A 24,663-nucleotide genomic window follows, 5' to 3' on the forward strand; every position below is an offset into this window, starting at 1 on the left:
CCGCTCACATTACGAAAGGGTGATGTACCTCCATGATAGCCATGGCAGCGTCATAGTGGTTGTGGAAAGCTATGGAGCTACCAAACACGCGAAGTTTGGAGGAGGAAATAGGCTTGTGTGGACATTGGAATGAAGTTGGATTCGATCAAAGATGTTGGATCCAATCCAATACAACTAGATCGATCCCAATGATGTTGGATCCAATTCCATTATGCTTGGATCTGATTCCAAGTTTTATATATATATATATATATATATATATATATATATTATTAAATAATAATATTAAATAATAATGATATATATATAATAAATAATAGGGTTAATTATGTTTTTCGTCCCTCAACTATTGCTAATTTTTTGTTTCAGTCCCTCACCTAACGTTTGCACTATTTTAGTCCCTGACGTTTTGAATTGGATGAAATTAGTCCTCAATTTTAAAATCCGTTAAGTTCAATTGACACCTGTCAAACATAAGGGCACATCAGGATCCCATCTTTAGTTGAGTTAAATTTTTTTTGCACGTGGTTATTTTTTTTAACGTGAGGGTTTGTTCCGCCGTGCCCCACTCCACTACTGGCACTGTCACGGTGCGATCTGGAGAGGTTCCTTCTTCCTCAAAGTCTATGGCCACCACAGACAACCGCTGCCAACACCCACCACAGGCGTGCCTCACCGGCGTTGGCAGCGAGCCTGCTCCTTCGATTTCTCTCTTTCACGCGAGGGTTTGCCTCCTTCGTGTTTACTTCCGCGTGCTCTTTTCCCAGCCACCACGGCCTCCATGTTAGTCAGCCTCGTCTGCCACCAATGCCCTCGTTGGAGATTTCACAACCGAAGAACACCCTTCTCTCTTTACTGATTCTCTCCTTATGTTGTTATTGATTGTTGATAGTGAAGAGTGATGATGGGTTCATTGGTTATGGGCTCTGTTTTTCTGCTGATGTGTTGTGTTGGTGTTGGAATTTTAAATGGATGATGCGTGTTGGGTTCTATTATATGATTGGGAGAATGGAAATTGAAAAATGGAGAAGAATGAAAAGTGACGTATCAGAGGTTCTAAGGTGGCGTGAGTACTGTGTTTTTTGTTTTGGTATGGAAGATGATTTTGATGATTGGCAGGAGATGAAATTGGTAATGGGTCTTGAGTTGGTGACCAAATCTCTCCTTGTGTGGTTATTCCTCGCGTAAGAAATAGGAGAGTAGAATAATGCTTACCATGGTTGATTGTAGAAGTCAAAATGTCGTTCATTCTCAACACCATGGCTCACATCTCCAACAACAAGCTTCAGATCCTTGCTTTGAGAAGCTATCAAAGCATTAATAAACTCTGTTGGGGACTGACTAAAGCCGAGAAAGAATGCTCGTCTCCTATGGTGTTCATGGATCTTCTTTATGGAATCAGAGATTAGTTTATCAAAAGCATCAATCTCTTTGTGCTTCTTAGTGGTGGAGCAGGGCGTAGCAGAACAAACCCTCACACGTTACAAAAAGATAATCACGTGCAAATTTTTTTTTAACTCAACTGACAACGAGATCCTAACGTGTCCTTCCGTTTGACAAGTGTCAATTGAAATTAACAGAGTTTAAAATTGAGGACTAATTCCATCCAATTCAAAACATCAGGGACTAAAATAGAGCAAACGTTAGGTGGGGGACTAAAACAAAAAATTAGCAATAGTTGAGGGACGAAAAACATAATTAATCCTAAATAATAATAATAATAATAATAATAATAATAACAATATTAAATAATAATGATAAAAATAATATTAATAATTATTGTTATATTAATAATAATAATATATTAATTTTAACTTTAAGGGCAAAATTGTAATCTTACATTTTAATATTTTAAAACTATTTTTTATCTATTACATCATTCAAATCACTCACAAAATTTCACAAACTTTACTTCTAAATTTACTCACTTTCACTTTCAAATTCCTTAAAAAAACAACACACACTTCACTCTATAATCCATTCAAATTCATTCTCTCGTTCTCCCTCAAATCCATCTTTTTAAGTGAACATAACCTAAATGAGTTGGACCGACTCACATTGTCATCTTTAATATACAAACATATTATATATAGAAACACAAAATAAATAAATAAATATATATATATATATATATATATATATATATATATATATATATATATATATATATATAATTCTAATTTTAATATAATTCACCGTAAAATGGGTTACTTTGAATAAAACTCTTTTTTCTTAAGTGTATTTATAAAATATTCAGTGTATATATGTACGTATATTATAAATTAGAAATAATTCTAATATGACTTTTAAACATAGATATTGGCAAAATCAATAGTTTGTCTATCAAAAATAACATGATTGATTTATATTTTAAAAATCAAATAAAACAACAAGGTTTGTATATTATTAATTTCAAATTAAATTTTAATAATTAAGTGACATCAATTAAAAATCAACGCAATAATATATTAAAAACATATTTTCTTCGCAACCAATGTCGCAAAATTTGATCAGCAAATTTAAGAAGGCTTTTACTACATGCAACACCACTATTTCTTTGTGAACCCTCTTGAATTTTCAGAATGGCCATTTTATCATCACTAAAATAATTTTGGATTATATGTTCTAGAAAGTTTTTGGAATTTCGAGAAAAATATTTTCAAAACACGAATTTTGGAGAGTATAAATTGTATTTTAAAATAAGTTTTTTTCTAATGTGAGAGTTCAAAAATGAACTTATAAAATATGATTTTTTCTAAATGATTTTTCTGAAATATTCTTATATGAAATGTGTTTGCAAATGAGGTTTTCAGAATATATCAAATATGTTTTAGAAAAAAAAAATGCTATATTTTCTTAATCTATAACTCTATAATTATATATAAAGAAACTATTTACTCTTTTTTTTTTTTAACTTTATCATCTTAACTAATATCTTTTAAATTTAAATAATTATTTACAATAAAAACTATTTTTCATTCTTATCGATTTTAGCAATTGCTTTCTTTATTTCAATTAATATTTTTTTTATTTTAATAACTAAAATTTATTTTCTCTAGAACTATATAGTTCTTTTGATTTTATCTATAGTTTTCCGTTAGGATGAATAGTGAAATCAAGATCCAAAACAATTAAGTGTAATTAACATATGTGTAATATTAATGTGTTGAGTCAGAGTCATACAACTAAACATAAATATATATATATATATACATTTATAAATAACCATTTTATACATATTAATAGTTTTATTGGGAGATTCATGAATGCACAAATACATTGATATTTATTATATCGTAACCTTCTTGATAATTAAAATATACATCAACTAGAATTAGTTGGTTATAGTTGGGTATATAAATAAATCTAAAGACAGAGACGCATACAACATTAGTATCCTTAAGACATTCGCATTGAAAAAAACATAAAATGAGGGTTTTCCTACATTTTAGAAAATATCTCTAAATTAATTATAATTAGGGTTCATTTTAATTTGGAAACAAACATCATGAAGGAGAAACATCCTAATTTTCGTATGTAACTTAATTCATTATAGAAAACTACTTTAGAATCTTTAAGATTTAAGATTCCTACACAACAAAACATAATAGAATAGTAATTTGATCTGTGAAAGATCATATGTTGTCCAACCAAAGTTTCTCCATTTATTTCTTTGTCCTTTCTTTTTTCTTTTCACACATTCTTAATGACTTAGTGTAAAAGAACCTTATGATCAGAAACATAATCATAATCACATTTATGAATCAATATCCATTAAGTTAATTTTTATTTTATATTTATTACAACTTCTTAAAATAATTAATGAGTTTTTATATTTTATTAAATCACAATTAGACTATGATAATATTTTAAATAAATCACATAATAAAGTTAATTTGTCAATTAATTCTAACACTATGAAATCAATCTTTTATCCATATATAAAGAAAAATGATACTTTCAAAATTTTATTTGACAAACAACCATTTTTTAATAAAAAAATCCTAAAACTTATTACTTTATTTTTGTAATTCTATAAAAAAATTACTATATTTAGTAATTTTGTCAACTTTATCATGTAAAAAAATCAATTTCGATATATAAAAATATTTTCGTTTCCGATCAAAGAAATTAACTTTTTATGCAAACAATATACTCTATTCGTTGGTCGATCTTTTTCTCATAAACACAAAATTTTGAGGGATAATGATATTTTGACTACTAAATTTTAACAACTTTCTCTTATAACATGATGTGTCATCTTCTAAGTGATTTTGGAATATTGAGAATGAGAAAATGAAGAAATGGAGAACCATTTAAAATATGTCACATAAGATTGTAAGAGAAAGTTATCAAAATTTACTAGTAAAAAATCATTTTCCAATTTTGAGTAAAACTGTTTAATAATACCCATGCTTTTATTTCACATATAAACTGTACTCAACATAAAAAACAGTAATATTGATGCAATGTATTAAAATTCGTGTCCTAGGATTCCTCATCTATAAATACCATATGAGGAAGCTGACGGAGTTATTTCAATCAAAAGTAAGAATTCTCTTTCTGGTCAGATATAGGTCACAATGTTCTCATGACTTCTTCTAATTCTTTGCCTAACTTTTCCTTTGTTTTTGCTGTTCTTCAAATACTCAACTTTGAAAAGCCCACCATTTCCACCTGGTCCTAGAGGTCTTCCCATAGTAGGAAATGTTCACCAACTAGAAAGTTCTTCTCTTCATATGCAGCTACGGCAATTCTCAAAGAAATACGGTCCTTTGTTTTCCCTTCAATTAGGTTTAAGACGAGTAATAGTTGTTTCCTCACCAAAACTAGCCAAAGTGGTAATGAAAGACCATGACCTTGATTGTTGTGATCGACCCAAATTACTTGGCCAACAGAAACTGTCCTATGATGGCTTAGACATGGCATTTTCCCCATACAGTAGCTATTGGAGAGAAATCAGAAAAATCTGTGTTATTCATGTCTTTAGCTCCAAACGTGTCTCATGTTTTTCCTCAATAAGAAATTTTGAGGTGAAGCAAATGATAAAAACAATATCTCGCTATGCCTCAACTTCAGAAGTTACAAATCTGAACCAATTGTTAACGTCTCTTAGTAGCACTGTTATATGTAGAATTGCTTTGGGGAAAAGGTATGAAGAGGAAGGAACCGAAAGGAGCATGTTTCACAGGTTGTTCAGTGAGTGTGAAGCCACGATTGGTGGTATCCTCTTTTTTTTTTTTTTTTCAGATTATATTCCTTTCATGGGTTGGGTTGATACACCGAGAGGACTGCGTACTGTTGGATTTTTAATAAACTTAAATGTATTAACCACTATAGGTAACTAGTCGTTGTAAGAAACTAGCCGTTGTGAGTGGTAAGGAAATGTGGGTCTATAAATATATTATGTATTGTATGAATAAAACAACAAAAGAGGTGAATAAAGTTTGTTCACAAGATTATAGAGTTTGTTGTCTACAAAGTGCTAACAAAGTGGTATCAGAGCCAGTTAGCTTGAATGTTTGAGTGAAAAAAAGAGAGAGCTAAAGAGCTTGAGTGCTTGAAAAAAGAGCTAAGTGTTTGAGAAAAAAAGAAAGTGAGATGGCCAGTCTTACAAACAATATTTCCCTGACCAAGTTGACAAAGACTGTCAACTATGACAATTGGAGTCTCAAAATGAAGGCCCTTCTTGGATCCCAAGAAAATTGGGAGGTGGTTGAAGATGGTTTCGATGAACCAGCCAACACTACAGGTTGGTCAAATGCCCAGTTGAAAGTGCTGAAAGACGCACGTGTGAAGGACAAGGCAACTTTGTACATCCTGTACCAAGCTGTGGACGAGTCTGACTTTGAGAAGATTGCAAGTGCCAAATCTTCAAAAGAAGCGTGGGATATTTTGGAGAAGGCGTATAAAGGAGATGACCGAGTGAAGCAGGTGCGACTACAAACACTTAGAGGCAAACTAGAGAGCATGAGGATGAGAGAGACCGAAGGAGTAGCCGAGTATATTACTCGAGTTGAAACTGTGACGAACCAACTTGCTAGAAACGGAGAGACGTTACCCACTAGCCGAGTTGTGGAGAAGATCTTGAGGTCATTGACAAACGACTTCGAGAATGTGGTGTGCGCGATTGAGGAGTCCAAGGACCTATCAAAGCTCACGGTTGAAGAGCTTGCAGGATCTCTTAAAGCACACGAACAACGAAAGAAGAAGAAGTGGGAGCCACTTGATCAATTACTCCAAACGAAGATGTCAATTAAAGATGAGAAAGCTCAGAACACTCAAGGCAGAGGACGATGGACGAGGTCCTGGTGGTAGAAGTCGAGAACAAGAAGAGAAAGAACAATTCGGTCAACAAAATTGGCACGGAAGAGGACGAGGTCCATGGAGAAGAGGCCAATCAAGCAACTCAAATGTTGAGTGCTTCAAGTGTGGCAAGTATGGTCATTATGCAAAAGACTGTTACTCGGGCAAGTGTTTCAGTTGTGGTAAGTCCGGACATTTTGCCAAAGATTGTAGATCTGAAAGTAGAAATGAAGAGATGATTAACGTCACAGAAGAAGCAAAAGAAGAAGCGACATTGTTGATGATGGTGCGTAGCTCGGGGGCCGAGCATAAGCAAGTGGAGAACTTGGCAAGAAGACCAAATAGCATGGAGAATTCAGCAAAAAGACTGAGTATAGTTGATAACTCGACAAGACATTCGAGTAGCGTAGATTACTCAAATAACACGGTGGAGCGTGTGAAAAGCTTGAATAGCTCAAAATTTGAAGAAGAAAAGCTTCTAATTCAAAGGTTAGAGATTGCAAAAGAAGACTTGCAACAAAGTATTGAAAAAGAGGTTAGAGACAATTTAATTCTACAAGAAAGCGTAGAGAGAAGAAAACAAGCTTTGCAAAAGCAGCACTTGGAATTTGAAGAAGATGTTTCAAGTTTTCAAGAACAGTTACAAGTTGAGAAAGATCTGAGAGCTGCACTGGAAGTGCAAGATGAGAAGTGGCGACTTGAAATAGATAAGGAGATTGAGGAGATTGAGCACAACAATATGTGGGTGTGGTTTAATCTTTCAAAAGGAAGTCGACCTATTGATAAGAACTCAGTTAACGATAAATCAGCCACAAAGACAAAGAACCCAATGAGTAACAAGTTGGTCAAAGAGAAGAACAAGTTTGCCAGTAAGGATGCAAAAACTGAGAGAGCATAGAACAAGTTAGTCACAGGGAAAGCGAAGTACAAGTCGACCATAGATAAAGTGAAAGGGAAGTCAGTCATGAAGAAAGCGAAGAACTTAACTATTCATGAAAGGGACAAACACAATGTGAGAAGAGTTATTGTACGTTGGAAGCCGTGATGAAGAATAAAGGAACAAAGATGGAGAATAAAAGAAGCATTTAAGTTTAAGGGGGAGTTTTGTTGGGTTTTTAATAAACTTAAATGTATTTACCACTATAGGTAACTAGCCGTTGTAAGAAACTAGCCGTTGTGAGTGGTTAATGCACTAGCCGTTGGAGTCTAGGTAATTAATGAGTTAGCCGTTTATAGCCGTTGAGAGTACAATGGTAAGGAAATGTGGGTCTATAAATATATTATGTATTGTATGAATAAAACAACACAAGAAGTGAATAAAATTTGTTCACAAGATTATAGAGTTGTTGTCTACAAAGTGCTAACACCTACACGTCTTGAACGGAATTTCAAGGAGATGGATAAGTTCTACCAACAAGTCATTGACGAACACATGGCAGATTCTCGTAAAAATACTCCTCACGAAGATGACATCGTTGATGTCTTACTTCAACTCAAGAAACACTATTCGTTTTCCATCGATATCACCAATGATAACATCAAAGCTGTGATAATGGTTTGAATTTCCATTCCTTTCTATTTCATTTCTTCCCTTTACTTTGTCTTCTTCAATTTGCACAGAAAAAAAACTTACATATAGTATTCTTATCTCATTTCTTCATAGTATTAAGGAAAACATGTAAGAATAATAAAAATTTATTGTTTTAAGATTTTTGATAAGTTATTGTCACCGTTTTACATGAGTTGAATTGAAGTCTTATTGTATTGTGAGGGTACTCATCACAGTTTGAAATGCTTGGACTAAAAGAAGAAGTATCAATATAAAAGAAGTTACACTTGAGGGAGAGCTTACTAAGAATCCAAATATATATTTCTTCTTTAGATACATTTGTCAATCCCCAAAGGAAATAAAGTCTTGTTTAACACTCACAAAATAAAATATTAATGTGAAAATTCATTTTCATCCAATTATTAAGTACTGAATTTTTTTTTTCTTCTGCAGGACATTCTGATTGCAGCAACAGTGTTAGGAATTCAAGTGTGAGTCTAAGTCCCACATCAACCAGAAATGAGAAAGTAGAGCACTATATAAGAATCAAGACCCATAAACCCATTGCCTTAAAGTTTTTGGGTTGAGAGTGGTGTCAGTGTCTTATGTGGTTAGGCTCAGATCTCATTGGTGTTGTTCTCCCCAGTGAAACCCCCTCTGTAAAACCTGATAAGTGGTATCAGAGCCGATGGTTAAAACCGGCTTAGACGAGTGCAGGTCCCTGTATCGAAAGTCTTCCTGGCAAGGGTTCCAGGTAAGCGTGTCCCGTTAAGATGAACGGCGGTACGAGAAGGGGTACTCGTGGTTGGGAATGCTTCCGCTGGAGGGGGAGTGTACCAATGTGGTTGAAGGGACTCACCCTTGAGGGGGAGATTGTTAGGAATTCAAGTGTGAGTCTAAGTCCCACATCAACCAGAAATGAGAAAGTAGAGCACTATATAAGAATCAAGACCCATAAACCCATTGCCTTAAAGTTTTTGGGTTGAGAGTGGTGTCAGTGTCTTATGTGGTTAGGCTCAGATCTCATTGGTGTTGTTCTCCCCAGTGAAACCCCCTCAAGAGCTCTAGGTACACTAGGGACCTACTCTGGAGAAACGCAATGTCTTCGTACAAATTCGATATTGATAAATTCAATGGATCGAATGATTTCACTTTGTGGAAATTGAAGATGAAGGCGGTTCTGGTGCATCAGGGGTGCGCTGCAGCACTAGAGGGTGCAGATCAATTACCAGCGACTATGACAGATGATGCGAAGAACTTGATGTTGGAAAAAGCACACAGTTTGATTCTCTTGAGTTTGACTGATGAAGTTCTGAGAGAGGTGGGTGAAGAGACAACAGCTGCAGGGATGTGGACGATGTTGGAAGATAAATTCCAGAAAAAATCTCTAACCAATCGGTTGTATCAGAAACAACGTCTCTATACGTTGCAGATGTCTGAGAATATATCTGTGAGAAATCATCTTGATAACTTTAATCGAGTTATCTTGGATCTACAGAGTATTGGAGTTAAAATTGATGATGAGGATCAAGCTATTATTTTGTTATGTTCTCTGCCGAAATCATATGAAAATTTTATTGATACTATGTTGTATGGCAGGGATAGTATTACTGTCAACAACGTGAAAGAAAGTTTGCAATCTAAAGAACTGAAGAGAAGAGTCTCTAGTTCCAACGGGGATGATGCAGGCTTGATAGTTAGCAGAGGCAGAAGCATGGAAAGAGGAAATAGTAGCAAGGGTCATACGCGCAGTAATTCACTTTCAAAGTCAAAGAAAGTGAGATGTTACAAGTGCAAAGAGGTGGGGCACATAAGGAAGAATTGTCCACAACTGAAGAAAGAAAGAAATAATAATGCCAGAGCAACTATTGCTCGTTCTAGTGCAGTTGTCTCAGGTGAGAGCTCAGATGAAGGAGATGGCGGAGATGTTTTGACGGTCAGCACTATTGGTTCTACTGATACATGGGTCATGGATACCGGTGCTTCTTATCACATGACTTTTAACAAGGAGTTGTTCAGTTCATTTAAAGAATGGAATGGCAGTGTAAAGTTGGGTGATGATGAGGAGCTTGGTGTGAAAGGAAGTGGCGCTGTGCAGATAAAAATGTATGATGGCATTGTTAGAACATTTGATGCTTGGTATGTTCCTGGCTTGCGAAAGAACCTGATCTCTGTTGGTACCTTAGACAAACAAGGGTACAATTTTTCAGGAAAAGATGGACAAATTACAGTTTCCAAAGGTGCTCTGGTTGTCATGAAAGGAAAGCTACAACATGGAATTTATGTTATGCTTGGCCATTCCTTTCAGGGAACGGTGTCTGTATCCCATTCTTTAGAGCAACATGTTGATAATACAGAATTATGGCATCGTAGATTGGGTCATATGAGTGAACGTGGTCTTGCTGTGTTAAGTAAACAAGGATTGTTGGGTGGAGCGGTGACAGGGAAATTGAAATTTTGTGAATCTTGTGTTATGGGTAAAAAACGCAGGCTGAAATTTTGTCACGGTAAGCACACTTCAACTGAAAAATTACAATATGTTCATTCTGATTTATGGGGTCCTTCCCCTGTCTTGTCTCATGGAAGATGCAGGTATTTTGTGACCTTTATCGATGACTACTCTAGAAAGGTTTGGGTGTATTTTTTGAAGACCAAGGATGAAGTGTTTGGACGGTTCAAGGAGTGGAAGACTATGGTTGAGAAACAGACTGGGAAACAAGTCAAGACTCTAAGAACAGATAATGGATTGGAGTTCTGCAATACAGAGTTTGATGATTACTGCAAAGAAGCAGGTATAGTCAGGCACCTTACAGTACGATATACACCACAACAGAATGGTGTCGCTGAACGGATGAATCAAACACTACTTCAGCGTGCTCGGTGCATGCGTTTAAATGCTGGTATCTCAAAAGAATTTTGGGCTGAAGCAGTTAATACTGCTGTCTATTTGGTGAACAGGTCTCCATCTACTGCTATTGATTTAAAGACTCCTCAAGAGGTATGGTCTGGTAAACCTTCTAATTATTCTGGTTTACGTATATTTGGTTGTCCTGCTTATGCTCATGTGAATGATGGTAAATTAGAGCCTAGGGCAATGAAATGTATATTTCTTGGGTATCCTACGGGTGTCAAAGGATATAGATTATGGTGTACTGAAAATAATAGAAATAAAAGGTTTATTATTAGCAGAGATGTTACCTTTAATGAGTCTGCTATGTTTGGCCAAAAAGAGGAGGTTGAAAATATTGCAGGGAATAAGGGAGTTCATCAAAAGGTGGAGCTTGAGGTTGAAGATTCAAATAAAGAAAATTTGGATCCGATAGATCAATCTAATAATGTCCAAGAAGAACCTCAAAGTATAGCAACAAGGAGAACAAAAAGGGAAATCAGAAAACCTGCAAGGTATGCAGATGTTACATGTGTTGTTGATACTAACTCTGTTTCATATGCCTTGGCAGTTAGTGAAAATCTCTATTATGATGAGCCTAAATCCTATAAGAATGCAATCCAGAGTAAAGAAGCATCAGAATGGTTAATTGCCATGAATGAGGAGATGCAATCACTTAAGAAAAATCAGACCTGGGAGTTAGTACCATTACCTAAAGGTGTAAAGCCAGTAGGATGCAAATGGGTGTTCAAGAAGAAAGAAGGGATTCTTGATGTTGAACCATCTAGATTCAAGGCAAGACTTGTGGCAAAAGGTTTTTCACAAAAAGAGGGAATTGACTACCATGAAGTGTTTTCACCTGTGGTAAAACATAAGACTATTCGAGTTTTGTTGGCCATGGTGAGCGCTTTGGATATGGAGTTAGAGCAACTTGATGTGAAAACTGCATTCTTGCATGGGAATTTAGAGGAGCAAATTTATATGTCGCAGCCAGATGGATTCCTTGAGGTTGGAAAAGAGAACCATGTGTGTTTGCTAAAAAAGTCCTTGTATGGTTTAAAACAGAGCCCGAGGCAGTGGTACAAGAGGTTTGATGCTTTTATGGTTTCCTATAATTTTGTTCGAAATGAGTTTGATAATTGTGTTTATAGTAGGAAGTTGCAAGATGGTTCCTATATATATTTGTTATTATATGTGGATGACATGTTAATTGCAGCTAAGAGCAAGACTGATATTGATGCTCTTAAAGCTATGTTAAACAGTGAGTTTGAGATGAAGGATTTGGGTGCAGCCAAGAAGATTTTAGGAATGGAGATTTGGAGAGACAGGAATGCAGGTCTACTTTATGTATCTCAGAAGAAATACATTGAAAAGTTGTTGCAGTCTTTTCAAATGGAGAATTCTAAGCCTGTTAGTACTCCTTTGGCAGCACATTTTAAACTTGATGCTAGCACTCTTCCTAGTACTGATGAAGAGAAGGATTATATGAATAAGATTCCTTACTCGAGTGCTGTTGGGAGCTTGATGTATGCAATGGTTTGTACAAGACCAGATTTGGCTCATGCTGTGAGTGTGGTTAGTAGATTTATGGGTAATCCTGGGAAAGCTCACTGGGAAGCTGTGAAGTGGATTATGCGATATTTAAAAGGTACTAGTAATATATGCTTGGTTTATGGTTCCAATGATATTGAGTGTGGTCTTATTGGTTATGCAGATTCTGATTATGGTGGAGATCTTGTGAAAAGAAGATCTTTGACGTGTTATATCTTCACTCTTTATGGTTGTGCTATTAGTTGGAAAGCAACACTTCAACCTACTGTTGCTTTGTCTACCACTGAAGCGGAATACATGTCTTTGACAGAAGGAGTCAAAGAAGGTATATGGTTGCAAGGTCTTATTGATAGCTTGGGTTTGCATGTGCAAAGGCGTATACTTTATTGTGATAGTCAAAGTGCATTATGCTTGGCTAAAAATCCAGTTTATCATGAAAGATCAAAGCATATTGATGTCAGGTTGAATTTCATACGTGATGTAATTGAAAACAAATCGTTCTCGATAGAGAAGATATCCACCGTAGACAATCCCGCAGATATGTTGACTAAGCCTTTGTCTTCTGCCAAGTTTAAGCATAGCTTGAACTTGGTGAATGTTCGCATAGCTTGAGACCCTTCGGGGTGAAGAGGCAGAAGAGTTGTTCTTGGTTACTGGTGACTTGGGAAAATTCAAGTCAAGGTGGAGAATTGTTAAGATGCCTTGAATGTTATGTTGTCCCTTCATCTTCCTTACTTCATATATTTATGATATAGTTATGGGTTGTAATGAGGTTTAAAGGGGCTGTTATTTTTTTACTCTTTTATAAGGCTAAAAGGCATCTGTATCATGGATCTCTCTATCATTATTCAGAAATAAGAAACTCTTGAACTGCCCCGTGGACGTAGGTCACATTGACTGAACCACGTAAATTTGTGTGTCTTCTTTTTCTCTTAATCTGTTTCTTTTCATCTTGTCATAACAAACAGCTACAACTGCAGCCACAGTAGTGTGGACTATGACTTTACTGTTAAAGCATCCAAGAATCATGAAGAAAGTTCAAGAGGAAGTAAGAAGTTTAAGTGGTGAGAAAGCCTTTTTAGATGAAGATGATGTTCAAAAGTTTCCCTATTTAAAAGCAGTGATAAAAGAGACTCTAAGATTGCACCCACCAGCACCATTACTTATTCCTAGAGAAACAAGGAAAAAAGTTATTATAGATGATTATGAAATTCCAGCGAAGACAATAATATATGTGAATGCTTGGGCTATTCATAGAGATCCTGAGGCTTGGGAAGATGCAGAAGAGTTTATACCAGAGAGGTTTTTAAACAGCAGTGTAGATCTTCGAGGACAAGATTTTTGTTTCATACCATTCGGTGCTGGTCGTAGAATGTGCCCAGGTTTGCATATGGGTTTGGCTTCATTGGATGTTATTCTTAGTAATCTTCTTTATTCTTTTGACTGGGAATTGCCGGAAACGTCTCCAGGGATTGCACAGCATAAGAAGAATCCTCTATGCGTTATGGCCAAGAGCCAAATGTGAATCCAAAAGTTGTAATCAGTGAATTATAGAAAATATTAAAATAAAAGATTAGTAAAAGATGTAATAAAGACCTATTTTTCTCAAGGTTTTGTTGACTACATATTAGTTTCTAAATTTTGGCATAGACAAAAAGGATTGATATTTGAATTGATTAAAATGATCAAAATTTTCATATTTCATGAGATTTATTTTGTAAACTTGTTATAAAACTTTTGTAAAAGGGAAAACTTTTTTCATCATTTTATTTTAAAATTTTAATTGGTAAGTAATTTTTTGTGGATAATTATTTTCTAAAAATTCACAAATATTTGTTACAAGATTTGTGATGAAAAATATTTTGTACAAAATATTTTAAAAAAGTGATAAAAATTTCTTGCAAACTATTTTTGGTAACGAAATTTGTAAGTATTTTTTTACATAAAGAAAAAAAGTTCAAAATAAAATTGACAGGGAAAATATGTATTATTTAGTAGTGAGTTCATTTAGATTAGTCAAGATTAACTTAAATAAATTTTAAAAAAATAAGGTTGCCATCGACTTAATTAATTACATTAATTTTATTTATGTTTAGTATTCATATTTATTTTAGTATCAACTAAACTGTTAATAATTTTATTTATTTTATTATTTATTTAAAAGTTAATATCGATTATACAAACACTAATATAATATATTTATAATATTTATTTAATTTAGCTTTGATCGGTCCGATACTAATACTAATTTATATATTATGAGTAGAGATGATACAGGTAGTAACTTTCTCGTATCTTATCCGTTGGATAAATATTCGTCTCGTATCTATATTCATATCCGTGCGGGTATTTATTATGAAGGTACTTGCATATTTTTTTAATATCCACAGATATTCACATGTACCCGCGGGTATTTATAAAAGAAAATTTTAATATTTAATAATATATTTTAATCATAAATTCAAATAAAAATATAATGCATAACATTCATAAATTTCAAATAAAGTGCAAATAACCCATTTAAATAGTGTTGAATAACAATTTACAAAGAAATAAAGTGTAACGTCCCATTTAATTTAATACGTAAAATTAAAGGAAACGTCACGTGATAAAAGCATAACAACGCGGTCCTGGGGTCCTTAATATCACCCCTACAAAACTAGGCACACCACGATGCCGATAAAGGTGGGATAGCTGTTTAACTAAAAGATTACAATCCGACAACCACGAATACAGGGGCCATAGCCCTAAAGAAAACATGAAAGAAAGAAGCGCGAGATCTAGCCCAGGTGGCTAAGCTGCTGGATCATCGTTCCCTTGCTGGCCACGTGAACCTCGCCCATCTGCTCCCATCAACCAAGTTGATGATCATCGCAAGAAGAACAGCCACATACATCACAAACATGCAACAAAACGGGTAAGCTAGAGCTAGCAACATAAATCATGCAGTCAAACATATTTTCATCATCTCATATCCACATAGTAACCAAACATGTTATGACTCTTCATCCAATACACTACGACTCGACTCGACTCATCCGGATACGTATAACTTGGTCGGATTCAGCGGATGCTTGCACTTGTGTGGGTACCTCTGCTCGAACCTGAGCTGCTCGATCCTGAGCCATGTATTACCAGTGTTGCAATGAATCAAATCTCTCCCACCACAAGGTTAGCCCTTAATGAGTTTCAGGCCTCCTGCTACTCCCACCACAAGAGTCAGTCCGCTCTAAGTGAGACTGACTGGCTCCTCGGAGTGTCAGGATGCAACCTTACCTTGAATCCTTACCTAGTTATACAGATGGGGCACCACCATGAACACCCACTAGCAGGGGCCATGGAATTACGTCCCGACCACTGAAGCGCAACCCCAGAGGTCTCACCGAGAGACCCCAAGGAATTACACGCTGACACGAACCAACATTCATAAAACAACATTAGGAGAATATCGAAAACATATTTACAACCTCATACTCATCCATGAGATCTATTCCTCATACGCCTCACATTTTGAATCCATACCTCTGATCATCACCACCCCGATGAGTCTGGGGCCTAGTCTCATATTCATACCATGTTCCTTTAGTTCCAAACCGTATACTCATTTCACATGCTAAGTCCCCACCACACTCATCATTCATCATTTATGAATCATGTCACACATATATAGCAACCCATTAGGCATATATTCATACATCAGTACATGCATCTTATCATAGCAGTCATACCCAAACAAATCCAAGCACAAGAGGACAAAAACGCAATCCAACCCACTCTGTCTCGCCCAAACCCCTCGCTCAGGCTGAAGGGTCTCGCTCAGGCGAGACAGGCTCGCTCAGGCGAGCCCCCCCTTCGCCTAGGCGAGGATTCGAAGAAAACAAGGGCCTGGGCAACGCGGGATCTCGCTTAAGCGAGATCCCTCTCGCTTGGGCGAGTTGCCTGCTCGCTCAAAAATTGAGCGAGCCGCCCGGGCGACGTTTCGCGCTAAAAACTTAGGCGAGCTCCCTGTTTCATCTCGCCTAGGCGAGATGGACTCGCTTGGGCGAGATTAACAGGTCTCGCCACTGTTCTTCACTGTACGGCCATGATTTCCGGCCAAACATCACATGCAAGGTACTCTCACACACCCAAACGACAGATCCCACCATACATTCAACAAATAACGCCCAAACCATTCAAAAAGAGACTCAAAACCATAACCCTAACTTCCCGTACCTGGAAAAGAGCTAACGAAACTTTGACGCGGAACCTTGGAGCACAGTAGCTCGAGCGATGGACCTAAGAACTGGCGGAACAGTGGTGAACACAATGATTTTTGGATTTTAATCGGTGGAAACGAATGTAAAACCTCATAAGGTAAGTACAGTAGGTTAGAGTTACTTACGTGGGGCGGGAATCACTAGTCGAGCTCTCGGGATGGACTGGTTCGAGACGAAGAACGAACCCTAGCAGAGGGGTGGCGGCTGCTGAGTTCAGGGCAAGGGCAAAGGTGCCTCTGAAGTGTAGGGTACCCTAGGTTTTAGGGCAGACCTAAGGGCTTACAAGTTGGGTCGGCCTTAGGCCCACTTACGAGGGCGGCCCACTGACATTAGGGCTGAAAAGAAAATGGGGTCTTACATTCTCCCCAACAAGAAAAATTTTCGTCCTCGAAAATTCATCGATGAGATAGGAAGGAGCTATGTTCTCCTTATCTCCTCCGGGAACCACTACTCAAACACGACAGGTCCAACGACTCCCACACCTATAACCATTGGAAACTTTGCCTCTGTGCTAAGCGATATGTGTCCAACTATGTAGATTAAATTAGTCACTACTCTCGAAGCACTCCAAATTCTCCAACCGTAAAATTCGAATGCTCCTCCATGCATGCCCCACTAACTTGTATCTAACATACTGACTCACTTTCTATATGTTCTCCGCTACCTCTTGTAGGTTTTTATCAACTTCTCAGATGACCTTAAGTCTCCAACCAAGGCACGCTCGTTATCACTTCACATCACCTTGTTCACTCCTTTATGCATCACTCCACTGACTTGATCACTCTCGAGTGTTGGCCTACTGCCACACCATCAACACTTTTGACCACTTTTTGTGTATATTGAGACTCCTACATCTTCTTCTCATTTAAACCTTCAACTGCCTTCTTCACCATATCGCATCGGCATCCTATCTTCATCTTTAATCCCTCCTAACTTATAGGCAACATTCCACAAAACCTCAGAACCATAGCTTCCATTGACTTCAAATCTCTAGTCTGGTTCGTACCACGCAACTCCACGATACACCTCAAACTAAGATATTCCGATTTGGTGTTTCTCAACCTTGTTGAGAGGTTCACTAGTGCTAATAAGATGACGAGACGAATGAAATCCCTCACACATTCTCTTCCCAACCCAACACTTATGGTTCTCAACCAACTCTCACTCTCACTTCATCAAATCAAGGATCTTCAATTCCCTTCTGTGGCTAAACATCTACTCTCACTTCCTCACTTCCAAGTTGGCATCCTAACTTGAAATCATAACTCAAACCATCCCCTACTTCTCTTGCACAACTTTCTTTGAGCAACTTCATAATTCCAACTTTAACTGGTAACTGGACATCCTTAACTGATACTCATAAGAACGACACATTTGTTGTTCATAAGTAAGATAGTTCTTTCCATACACCTTTTACCCCTCATAAGTATCACTTGCCATCATCTCGCTGCGCTACTCTGATCACCTCAAAAAGCCATTCATTTGTTTACTCGAAATGATGCCCTTTTTTTTTTCATGTCTGCCGTGACAAGGAATCAATCATCACCGAGAAACCTTCTTTCAAAACTTCTATGCAACTTGTAAAATCCTTTGGACTCGCCTCTTTATAGTCTTAGCGTCTCATTTTTTTTTTTTTTTTTTTTGCAACATTGCATCCACCCTTCCTAACTACGCGTCCTGTTAGGCACTTCATCCTTTGTCAATACCCTTTCTTGCACATTTTAAAGACTCTGTTCGCACTTGGATACTCGCCGTTAAACCTTGACGACACAGCTAACATGTTTGAGATTGCCTTACCTTCATCATGTTTTCCACTCTATACAACCATAGGTCCGAAAAGCCAATCCTCCCTTATTTAACGTTTTCCCTTGAACAATCTATTCCACCACTACCTTTCCTCTGATGTTCACCAAATTTGCTGTCATCCTTGTGGTCATACTCGGTATAAGCCACTACTCCTCCGACATCTCCTCCACCTCCGTATTTATTTCAGACTCGTTGTAGAAACCATTCCATTAGGGACTATTGTCTCAAGTTTCCTCCCCAGGCACTAATGTAAAGGGAAATTTTATCACACCAAGGCCAAAACTCTGGTACTTGTCCCACAGTACGTCTATAACTCCTTTACCACTGAGATCCTCTTCGTCTACCATCCACTTTCCCTCGTCAGATGTCTTTGATTCACGTGAAGCTTTGTCCCCACGATTTAGCTTGGTCCATACCTCACACGCCACCATTGAATCATCTCTTTTTAATCCAAGAACACCACCTCGTGGGTTGTCCAGCTCGTCAGGATGAGATTGAGAAAACAACTGATTCACCCTTGAGACTACGTCCCAACATCGCATAATTCAGATCGGATTTAAATTTAAATACTTTGATCACCCCGAAGGCACCATATCCTCGAGCGGGTCTCCACTTGGTCGTAATTTTAGCAAAACCATCGTCTCCACCTAAGTCCTCTCTTAAAGACAACCATGACTCCTTTACCATACCGACGACATCAAAGAGTACACGACCCCAAGAAAATTGGCCCTTAGTCCAAACATCTCTTCGTAAGGTGCATCTCTGTATGAGATTCATTCGTGCTAACCTCTTCAGCATCAATCGTAGACATCATGCCAACCACTCAGAACTTCCCTCTTCATTTCCCCCATCATTGTGTTATGACATCAGTTGGGTTGTCCTTCCATACGAGAATAACCCTTTAAAGGCGTGCCCCTTCTTCTAGTACGTGAAACCTTTCACTTATACCCATAGTCAGATGTCCTACTCATGGGAACTACTTTCCCCTTAAAGCATCCCACTCACAAATTTGGAAATACCCCTCATTACCTGCTGACTATTAATCCTGGTATGAATCCCTTATGCCATTTCCTCCCTATCCATCAATTGTTCCTTCCCCTACTTAGAAACGTCATCTTTCCTGACTGACCCGTAACCCTTATCCATCTCAGCCTCTCACTAGAGGTTTGCCATCTTTTGCACTTCCCAGTCTCCTCCTCTCTTACCCTTTCTTGTCGCGAAGCAATTCCTCCACTTTTAGCAACCCCAGATTTGCCAATTGTTCCTCTTACACCACTCCAAGAAGCACTAGATGTGACTATATGACCATATTCAATGACACTCCATCTAACACCGTATGCATTTTCATAACTCGGAACCTCACCATCGTCGGGGTGTAGAATCAGCTTGATTTCCTCAAACGATGTGGCACTTGCATGCACTGATACCCCTTAGTGTTATTACCCTTTTGATTCACTCCCTTTAGAAAACTTGCAGTATCTTTATTTTGGGAACTCTAGCCTATTCTCCAGTTTATTAGTCCAAGACGTTAAATCTCAATTCCCTTATCTCCGTAAACACTAGACACAAAGCACAGAGGCGCAGCAAGACAAACTAGATCATACCATGCAACAATCTATCACTTACAGACAATGAATCCCTTTTTGTCTGTCGCCCCTATTTCCCCGAACCATCAGAATTAAGAAAGGAAAACAACCTTAAATCTAGTCATGAGTGTGCACCCTCATTACTCTATCAAGGCATTTTCTGTTCCTAAACTTTTGGTTTCACTGACAAACTCGACTAGACATGACTACTTACGCCCGCAAAGCACGACAAACCCACAACCTCAGGTCATCCTAAGGACGAACTGCTCTGATACCATAAATGTAACGTCCCATTTAATTTAATACGTAAAATTAAAGGAAACGTCACGTGATAAAAGCATAACAACGCGGTCCTGGGGTCCTTAATATCACCCCTACAAAACTAGGCACACCACGATGCCGATAAAGGTGGGATAGCTGTTTAACTAAAAGATTACAATCCGACAACCACGAATACAGGGGCCATAGCCCTAAAGAAAACATGAAAGAAAGAAGCGCGAGATCTAGCCCAGGTGGCTAAGCTGCTGGATCATCGTTCCCTTGCTGGCCACGTGAACCTCGCCCATCTGCTCCCATCAACCAAGTTGATGATCATCGCAAGAAGAACAGCCACATACATCACAAACATGCAACAAAACGGGTAAGCTAGAGCTAGCAACATAAATCATGCAGTCAAACATATTTTCATCATCTCATATCCACATAGTAACCAAACATGTTATGACTCTTCATCCAATACACTACGACTCGACTCGACTCATCCGGATACGTATAACTTGGTCGGATTCAGCGGATGCTTGCACTTGTGTGGGTACCTCTGCTCGAACCTGAGCTGCTCGATCCTGAGCCATGTATTACCAGTGTTGCAATGAATCAAATCTCTCCCACCACAAGGTTAGCCCTTAGTGAGTTTCAGGCCTCCTGCTACTCCCACCACAAGAGTCAGTCCGCTCTAAGTGAGACTGACTGGCTCCTCGGAGTGTCAGGATGCAACCTTACCTTGAATCCTTACCTAGTTATACAGATGGGGCACCACCATGAACACCCACTAGCAGGGGCCATGGAATTACGTCCCGACCACTGAAGCGCAACCCCAGAGGTCTCACCGAGAGACCCCAAGGAATTACACGCTGACACGGACCAACATTCATAAAACAACATTAGGAGAATATCGAAAACATATTTACAACCTCATACTCATCCATGAGATCTATTCCTCATACGCCTCACATTTTGAATCCATACCTCTGATCATCACCACCCCGATGAGTCTGGGGCCTAGTCTCATATTCATACCATGTTCCTTTAGTTCCAAACCGTATACTCATTTCACATGCTAAGTCCCCACCACACTCATCATTCATCATTTATGAATCATGTCACACATATATAGCAACCCATTAGGCATATATTCATACATCAGTACATGCATCTTATCATAGCAGTCATACCCAAACAAATCCAAGCACAAGAGGACAAAAACGCAATCCAACCCACTCTGTCTCGCCCAAACCCCTCGCTCAGGCTGAAGGGTCTCGCTCAGGCGAGACAGGCTCGCTCAGGCGAGCCCCCCCTTCGCCTAGGCGAGGATTCGAAGAAAACAAGGGCCTGGGCAACGCGGGATCTCGCTTAAGCGAGATCCCTCTCGCTTGGGCGAGTTGCCTGCTCGCTCAAAAATTGAGCGAGCCGCCCGGGCGACGTTTCGCGCTAAAAACTTAGGCGAGCTCCCTGTTTCATCTCGCCTAGGCGAGATGGACTCGCTTGGGCGAGATTAACAGGTCTCGCCACTGTTCTTCACTGTACGGCCATGATTTCCGGCCAAACATCACATGCAAGGTACTCTCACACACCCAAACGACAGATCCCACCATACATTCAACAAATAACGCCCAAACCATTCAAAAAGAGACTCAAAACCATAACCCTAACTTCCCGTACCTGGAAAAGAGCTAACGAAACTTTGACGCGGAACCTTGGAGCACAGTAGCTCGAGCGATGGACCTAAGAACTGGCGGAACAGTGGTGAACACAATGATTTTTGGATTTTAATCGGTGGAAACGAATGTAAAACCTCATAAGGTAAGTACAGTAGGTTAGAGTTACTTACGTGGGGCGGGAATCACTAGTCGAGCTCTCGGGATGGACTGGTTCGAGACGAAGAACGAACCCTAGCAGAGGGGTGGCGGCTGCTGAGTTCAGGGCAAGGGCAAAGGTGCCTCTGAAGTGTAGGGTACCCTAGGTTTTAGGGCAGACCTAAGGGCTTACAAGTTGGGTCGGCCTTAGGCCCACTTACGAGGGCGGCCCACTGACATTAGGGCTGAAAAGAAAATGGGGTCTTACATAAAGATTTTTGAAAATCAATTCATAAAAAATAACTCATTCAAAATCAATGTGTTAATGTTTTAATAATGATTTTTTAATCTTTTTTAATTTAAATTAGATTATAACGGGTACAGATATTCACATATACAAATATTATGATATCCGTACTCGTTCCGTTAACATTCGAGTATAAAAATTACTCATATCCATTCCGCGAATATTCATTTATAATATCAATTTTCTATCCGTTGCGGATTGTATCTACAAATACATGCAAGTGCGAATTTTTTTGACATCATGAGTATGTTAGTCTTGGTGAAAAAATAAAAAGTCATATATTATTTTAATCTAGACGTCCATATTTGAAGATGAAAAATCATATCATTAAATGAAATCTATATTTACTGTTAATTTTGTTTGTGTTGATGTGGCCAACACAACTCACAATAATTTCAAGAAAAAATGTTATAATGTATTCATATTCAACAAAAATAAAACATAAATAAAAGAATAGACCAAAAAAGAAGTTTTGAATGGAAAGATATGACTCTGAGATGGTGGAAATGAAGGTGATGAAGAAAATAAATGTGAGGAGATTTATAGAAAAGTGAGAGAGATAAGTCGTAAGTGGAGAGATTTCTCATCTATAAATCTAACCCTTTCTTTAAAAGAATAATTTACAACTCTTGGTTGTAATTAAGACATGTGAATTCATTACTGTACAATCAAAATACTTACCTATTCATCAAATACTACTATAAAAATATTAGTTGAAAATTAAATTGTCAATTTATATAATTTTACAGACAAATAAATTAAATATCTAAACCATTCAAATAATAAAAAAATCAAATTGTCAAACTCCATGATATATTGATGTATTGGATATATATCATGTTTGATACACATATCATATATTCGTGCATCCTAAATTCAAATCCATAATAAATGAAGTTGACTTTATGACTTTGAATCATTTTAACATCTCTGATCAGACTTATGTAACAAAGGTGGTGGTAGATATAAGATCCTAACTCAGTAAAAACAATTAAAATATATTTGAGTCTCAATCAAACAATCTTTTAAAATAAAAATAAAAAACTAAGGGAAGCAAAATTTTGGAAAGGACAACATAAGATTGGCGGGAGTATATTTTTTTTTTAGTAATAAATTTAACAAAATCAACTGGACACTTACCCATGGTCCGCTACTTGTGGGTCCCCACCGAACAAAGACGATGCACTTTGGCATTTGGATTACCTTTGCTTACTTATGGGCCAAACAAATTGTTTTTCCTTTGAACTTGGAAACTTCATCTTTTTTTTTTTCTTTCACATAGTTCAGGCCTAATTAGGAGGTTGTTTTTAAGATGGTTTTCCAATAATTAGTTAAGCTCCTCCAAGATAAATTAATTTAGTAAATTAATAAAGTTGCCTTAATCGCAATACACTTGAATGTTCTAGCCTAAAGAATGCTATAGTTGAAAGTGGAGGTAATCTTAAACTAAACGATTTGAGTGTCTTAAGATCGAGACGAATTTCTTCATTTATAGAATTGATTTCCTCTTTAAGATTTTGTGATTTGAAGATGAACATTGCGTCTTGTTGCTACCAAAGTCAAGATTCTTTTGGGAGAAAGTATCAGGGGCCACTGTTTTATGTCTATTCATAAAAAAAGAAAAAAAAAATCTATAAGACAATCCAACAATATAAATATCAATTTATGTTTTGGAACACACATTTGTTCAAGGTTGTAGCAGTATACCAGAAACACATATTTATCCAAGGTTGTAGAAGTATATCATTTAGAACAATCTTCTTTTATATTGACTGTTCCTTGAACGGACAAATAAATCAAATGTCGTGACTGTGACATATATATATATATATATATATATATATATATATATATATATATATATATATATATATATATATATATATAAATATCCACTGCCTATTGTATAATAAAACCAAAGATGTCCATATAATATCTTTCAATGAAGTAACGAAGATTTAATGTTGATTCTTTTACACCACAATATTTTATACAACGTCCAAAAATATCCTATGTGTAGAGTACTTTTGCTTTGTATTTATTTGAAACCAAAGTATGAAGGTACTGAGCTAATTACATTAATATTTTGTTTTGAGTTAGGATTCAAATCTAGAACCAAATGATAAATTAATTATTAGGGTACTTTATCTCATTTTTTAAAAATATGAAGATTGTATTTTTTATTTATTTATAAATGAGGTAAGATTTATAATTAGATTTTTTTTTTAATTTATAATGAGGGATGATTATTCTGTAAAAATAATAGTGATAGGTTTTTTTTTCTTGCATCTTATTTAAAAAAATAAGATATAAAATAACATTATAATAGTAATTGTATAA

At 37.0% G+C, this 24,663-nt stretch overlaps 2 long non-coding RNA genes and 1 pseudogene across 5 annotated transcripts; 1 reads left to right on the plus strand and 2 right to left on the minus strand.

The window, feature by feature from the left end:
• The first annotated feature begins 4,583 nt into the window (after nt 1-4,583).
• Nucleotides 4,584-13,818, plus strand: LOC114166678 (5-OH-xanthotoxin synthase-like; annotated as a pseudogene). The gene is made up of 4 exons (XR_014985405.1): nt 4,584-5,295; nt 7,665-7,861; nt 8,309-8,325; nt 13,257-13,818. The product of XR_014985405.1 is annotated as a 5-OH-xanthotoxin synthase-like (transcript).
• A 999-nt stretch (nt 13,819-14,817) lies between these two features.
• On the minus strand, nt 14,818-16,787 carry LOC146883261 (uncharacterized). 2 transcript variants are annotated; one of them, XR_014985182.1, is made up of 3 exons: nt 16,678-16,787; nt 16,509-16,578; nt 14,818-15,136 (listed from the first exon to the last, which is right to left on the minus strand). It is a non-coding gene; the product is annotated as an uncharacterized LOC146883261 (long non-coding RNA). The 2 variants fall into 2 exon arrangements; XR_014985181.1 differs by having other exon boundaries at nt 16,509-16,571; nt 16,678-16,762.
• A 3,444-nt stretch (nt 16,788-20,231) lies between these two features.
• On the minus strand, nt 20,232-22,161 carry LOC146883262 (uncharacterized). 2 transcript variants are annotated; one of them, XR_014985188.1, is made up of 3 exons: nt 22,052-22,161; nt 21,883-21,952; nt 20,232-20,510 (listed from the first exon to the last, which is right to left on the minus strand). It is a non-coding gene; the product is annotated as an uncharacterized LOC146883262 (long non-coding RNA). The 2 variants fall into 2 exon arrangements; XR_014985187.1 differs by having other exon boundaries at nt 21,883-21,945; nt 22,052-22,123.
• Between the last annotated feature and the right edge of the window lie 2,502 nt (nt 22,162-24,663).

The sequence above is a fragment of the Vigna unguiculata genome, chromosome 10 (assembly GCF_037176805.1).
Source record: "Vigna unguiculata cultivar grain cowpea cultivar isolate G323 ecotype 2 chromosome 10, ASM3717680v1, whole genome shotgun sequence".
NCBI lineage: Eukaryota > Viridiplantae > Streptophyta > Magnoliopsida > Fabales > Fabaceae > Vigna > Vigna unguiculata.